Source organism: Trachypithecus francoisi, unplaced genomic scaffold (assembly GCF_009764315.1).
Source record: "Trachypithecus francoisi isolate TF-2019V2 unplaced genomic scaffold, Tfra_2.0 Lachesis_group15, whole genome shotgun sequence".
NCBI lineage: Eukaryota > Metazoa > Chordata > Mammalia > Primates > Cercopithecidae > Trachypithecus > Trachypithecus francoisi.
The window spans coordinates 21,893,682-21,899,572 of NW_022681460.1; the positions used below are offsets into that span (position 1 = coordinate 21,893,682).

General features: G+C 37.5%; 1 non-coding gene across 1 annotated transcript; it reads left to right on the plus strand.

The window, feature by feature from the left end:
* The first annotated feature begins 667 nt into the window (after nucleotides 1–667).
* Nucleotides 668–831, plus strand: LOC117098206. The gene has a single exon (XR_004443253.1). It is a non-coding gene; the product is annotated as a U1 spliceosomal RNA (small nuclear RNA).
* The last annotated feature ends 5,060 nt before the right edge of the window (nucleotides 832–5,891 follow it).

The following is a 5,891-nucleotide window of genomic DNA, read 5'->3' on the forward strand; positions in this document are numbered from 1 at the left end:
TTCAATAAGTTTTAACTAAGAAAAGAGATTCTCAAATTCATAAGCAACTACTTTATGGTTTCCAGGCTTTTGTGGAGATCCAGAGACAGTGTTGCTTTTCTTAGTTGCTTAGGTAATTCTGCTGACAACGCTAAGACTTCGTAAAAGATCATTTCGGCTTTCATAAACTAAAATCTTTATAGGGTAAAACTTTGTTCCCTCTTGAGTATTGATGTTTGAAATAATGTAAAAATTATTTTAATTCAAATGTTTTGATGTTTCAGAATTTAATTAGCAGTGGTCACTTCTTTAACTGTTTTTTAAATTCTATCAAATACACTGAGTTTTTTGACAGTATTTTACATTGTATTCAGTAGCTACAAAGTCTAAAGTATAGAAAGTACAATCACCCTATTTGGCTGAATCAACCATCATTGTAGACCTTGGGCAGTGCAAACCACAAACAGTAATTTCCTGCTGCTAGAACTTGGCTGATGACAGTAACACCTTACAGTGAAAAATAATCATTCACAATTAAAATGATCAAATAATCATTTTTAACCCCACATTCTGAGAATTGCACCCTGACAAGTTCTTTGAGATAATCATTCTAATATTTACCTCAATTTATTTATAAGTTAATAAACAAAAGTTATTCTAGTTAATTGCAACTTCCAAAACCTGGCCTATACTTACCTGGCAGGGGAAATTCCATGATCACGAAAGTGGTTTTCCCAGGTCGAGGCTTAGCAATTGCACTCCGGATGTGCTGACCCCTGCGATTTCTTCTAATGTGGGGAACTCGAATGCATAATTTCTGGTAGTGGGGGACTACATTCACACACACACACACACACACACACACACACACACACACACACAATCCAGGCCATTTAGAGTGTTTAAAGCAATGGAAGACCTTGATGTTACTGCTTGATTGCCTTGATTTATAGAACCTGCCTTAATTTGACTAAGAAAAGCCTAGCTCTTGGGATATGGAAATTCATTACAGGTTTAAACAAGGACAGATCTCTGACAGGATTTTTCACAGGGTATATTTTTTAAATCATAGTCTAAAATGACACAACTAATCCAGTAAATGTGTTGTCTAAGCACATATTATTGATGATTATCAGAAATGCACCCCCATGCAATGAGAAAATGGTTTTATATACCCTAGCTCTACTGTAAGAGGCAAACTTTCATATTGAAAAATATTTTAAGAGATATTGTTCTTCATCTTTTTCTTAAGCAGTAAAACTTGGTGAAGGCTGAAATAAGTATCTTCAGGTTCACGTCCCAGATCCCTGAACATGCCAGATAATCATCTAACACTGATTTTGTAATGTTCTGCCTTGCCTGGCTTTAAAATGTTACAAGGAAATATGTTTTCGTTACCCTTCTTGAAAGATTAATTTTCCTCTAATCTTTAATGCCATATACAATTCTATTTTTTATTATTACACTTTAAGTTCTAGGGCACATGTGCACAATGTGCAGGTTTGTTACATATGTATACATGTGCCATGTTGGTGTGCTGCACCCATTAATTCATCATTTACATTAGGTATGTCTCCTAATGCTATCCCTCCCCCCTCCTCCCACCCCACAACAAGCCCCAGTGTGTGATGTTCCTCATCCTGTGTCCAAGTGTTCTCATTGTTCAATTCCCACCTATGAGTGAGAACATGCGGTGTTTGGTTTTCTGTCCTTGCGATAGTTTGCTCAGAATGATGGTTTCCAGCTTCATCCATGTCCCTACAAAGGACATGAACTCATCCTTTTTTATGGCTGCATAGTATTCCATGGTGTTTATGTGCCACATTTGCTTAATCCAGTCTATCATTGATGGACATTTGGGTTGGTTCCAAGCCTTTGATATTGTGAATAGTGCCACAATAAACATATGTGTGCATGTGTCTTTATAGAAGCATGATTTATAATCCTTTGGGTATATTCCCAGTAATGGGATGGTTGGGTCAAATGGTATTTCTAGTTCTAGATCCTTGAGGATTCGCCACACTGTCTTCCACAATGGTTGAACTAGTATACAGTCCCACCAACAGTGTAAAAGTGTTCCTATTTCTCCACATTCTCTCCAGCACCTGTTGTTTCCTGACTTTTTAATGATTGCCATTCTAACTTGTGCGAGATGGTATCTCATTGTGGTTTTGATTTGCATTTCTCTGATGGCCAGAGATGATGAGTATTTTTTCATGTGTCTGTTGGCTGTATGAATGTCTTCTTTTGAGAAGTGTCTGTTCATATCCTTCGCCCATTTTTTGATGGGGTTGTTTGATTTTTTTCTTGTAAATGTGTTTAAGTTCTTTGTAGATTTTGGATATTAGCCCTTTGTCAGATGGGTAGATTGCAAAAATTTTCTTCCATTCTGTAGGTTGCCTGTTCACTCTGATGGTAGTTTTTTTTTTTTTTTTTTTTTTTTTTTTTTTTGCTGTGCAGAAGCTCTTTAGTTTAATTAGATCCCATTTGCCAATTTTGGCTTTTGTTGACATTGCTTTTGGTGTTTTAGACATGAAGTCCTTGCCCATGCCTATATCCTGAATGGTGTTGCCTAGATTTTCTTCTAGGGTTTTTATGGTTTTAGGTCTAACATTTAAGTCTTTAATCTATCTTGAATTGATTTTTGTATAAGGTGGAAGGAAGGGATCCAGTTTCAGCTTTCTACATATGGCTAGTCAGGTTTCCCAGCACCATTTATTAAATAGGGAATCTTTTCTCCATTTCTTGTTTTTGTCAGGTTTGTCAAAGATCAGATGGTTGTAGATGTGTGGTATTATTTCTGAGGGCTCTGTTCTGTTCCATTGGTCTATATATCTGTTTTGGTACAAGTACCATGCTGTTTTAGTTACTGTAGCCTTATAGTATAGTTTGAAGTCAGGTAGCATGATGCTTCCAGTTTCGTTCCTTTGGCTTAGGATTTTCTTGGCAATGCGGGCTTTTTTTTGGTTCCATATGAACTTTAAAGTAGTTTTTTCCAGTTCTATGAAGAAAGTCATTGGTGGCTTGATGGGGATGACGTTGAATTTATAAATTACCTTGGGCAGTATGGCCATTTTCATATTGATTCTTCCTATCCATGAGCATGGAATGTTCTTCCATTTGTTTATGTCCTCTTTTATCTCGTTGAGCAGTGGTTTGTAGTTCTCCTTGAAGAGGTCCTTCACATCCCTTGTAAGTCGGATTCCTAGATATTTTATTCTCTTTGAAGCAATTGTGAATGGGAGTTCACTCATGATTTGGCTCTCTGTTTGTCTGTTATTGGTGTATAGGAATGCTTGTGATATTTGCACATTGATTTTGTATCCTGAGACTTTGCTGAAGTTGCTTATCAGCTTAAGGAGACTTTGGGCTGAGACGATGGGGTTTTCTAAATATACAATCATGTCATCTGCAAATAGGAGACTTTGACTTCCTCTTTTCCTAATGAATACCCTTTATTTTTTTCTCCTACCTGATTGCCCTGGTCAGAACTTCCAACACTATGTTGAAAAGGAGTGGTGAGAGAGGGCTTCCCTATCTGTGCCAGTTTTCAAAGGGAATGTTTCCAGTTTTTGCCCATTCAGCATGATATTGGCTGTGTTTTTGTCATAAATAGCTCTTATTATTTTGAGATATGTCTCATCAATGCATAATTTATTGAGAGTTTTTAGCATGAAGGGCTGTTGAATTTTGTCAAAGGCCTTTTCTACATCTATTGAGATAATCATGTGGTTTTTGTCTTTGTTTCTGTTTATTTGATGGATTATGTTTATTGATTTGTGTATGTTGAACCAGCCCTGCATCCCAGGGATGAAGCCCACTTGATCATGGTGGATAAGCTTTTTGATGTGCTGCTGGATTTGGTTTGCCAGTATTTTACTGAGAATTTTTGCATCGATGTTCATCAGGGATATTGGTCTAAAATTCTCTTTTTTTGTTGTGTCTCTGCCAGGCTTTGGTATCAGGATGATGCTGGCCTCATAAAATGAGTTAGGGAGGATTCTGCCTTTTTCTATTGATTGGAAGAGTTTCAGAAGGAATGGTACCAGCTCCTCCTTGTACCTCTGGTAGAATTTGGCTGTGAATACATCAGGTCCTGGCCTTTTTTGGTTGGTAGGCTATTAATTATTGCTTCAATTTCAGAATCTGTTATTGGTCTATTCAAGGATTCAACTTCTTCCTGGTTTAGTCTTGGGATAGTGTATGTGTCCATTTCTTCTAGGTTTTCTAGTTTATTTGTGTAGAGGTGTTTATAGTATTCTCTGATGCTAGTTTGTATTTCTGGGGGGTCGGTGGTGATATCCCCTTTATCATTTTTTATTGTGTCTATTTGAATATTCTTCTCTCTTTTCTTCTTTATTAGTCTTGCTAGCAGTCTATCAATTTTGTTGATCTTTTCAAAAAACCAACTCCTGGATTCACTGATATTTTGAAGGGTTTTTTTGTGTCTCTATCTCCTTCAGTTCTGCTCTGATCTTAGTTATTTCTTCCCTTCTGCTAGCTTTTGAATGTGTTTGCTCTTGCTTCTCTAGTTCTTTTAATTGTGATGTTAGGGTGTCAATTTTAGATCTTTCCTGCTTTCTCTTGTGGGCATTTAGTGCTACAAATTTCCCTCTGTATATTGCTTTAAATGTGTCCCAGAGATTCTGGTATGTTGTGTCTTCGTTCTCATTCATTTCAAAGGACATTTTTATTTCTGCCTTCATTTCATGATGTACCCAGTAGTCACTCAGGAGCAGGTTGTTCAGTTTCCATGTAGTTGAGTCCGCTTGGTGCAGAACTAAGTTCAATTCCTGGATATCCTTGTTAACTTTCTGTCTCGTTGATCTGTCTAATATTGACAGTGTGGTGTGGAAGTCTCCCATTATTATTGTGTGGGAGTCTAAGTCTCTTTGTAGGTCTCTAAGGACTTGCTTTATGAATCTGGGTGCTCCTGTATTGGGTGCATATATATTTAGGATAATTATAACTTCTTTTTGAGTTGATCCCTTTACCATTATATAATGGCCTTCTTTGTCTTTTCTGATCTTTGTTGATTTAAAGTCTGTTTTATCAGAGACTAGGACTGCAACCCCTGCTTTTCTTTGTTTTCCATTTGCTTGGTAGATCTTCCTCCATCCCTTTATTTTGAGCCTATAGTGTGTACAGTACACTGATGGGTCTTGACTCTTTATCCAGTTTGCCAGTCTATGTCTTTTAATTGGAGCATTTAGCCCATTACACTTAAGGTTAATATTGTTATGTGTGAATCTGATCCTGTCATTATGATGTTAGCTGGTTATTTTGCTTGTTAGTTGATGCAGTTTCTTCCTAGCATCGATGGTCTTTACAATTTGGCGTGTTTTTGCAGTGGCTGGTGCTGGTTGTTCCTTTCCATGTTTAGTGCTTCCTTGAGGAGCTCTTGTAAGGCAGGCCTGCTGGTGAACAAAAATCTCTCAGCATTTGCTTTTTGGTAAAGGATTTTATTTCTCCTTCACTTATGAAGCTTAGTTTGGCTGGATATGAAATTTTGGGTTGAAAATTCTTTTTGTTAAGAATGTTAAATATTGGCCCCCACTCTCTTCTGGCTTGTAGAGTTTCTGCCGAGAGATCTGCTGTTAGTCTGATGGGCTTCCCTTTGTGGGTAACCTGACCTTTCTCTCTGGCTGCCCTTAACATTTTTTCCTTCATTTCAACTTTGGTGAATCTGGCAATTATGTGTCTTGGAGTTGCTCTTCTCGAGGAGTATCTTTGTAGCATTCTCTGTATTTCCTGAATTTGAATGTTGGCCTGCCTGCTAGGTTGGGGAAGTTCTCCTGGATAATATCCTGCAGAGGGTTTTCCAACTTGGTTCCATTCTGCCTGTCACTTTCTGGTACACCAATCAGACGTAGATTTGGTCTTATCACATAGTCCCATATTTCTTGGAGGTT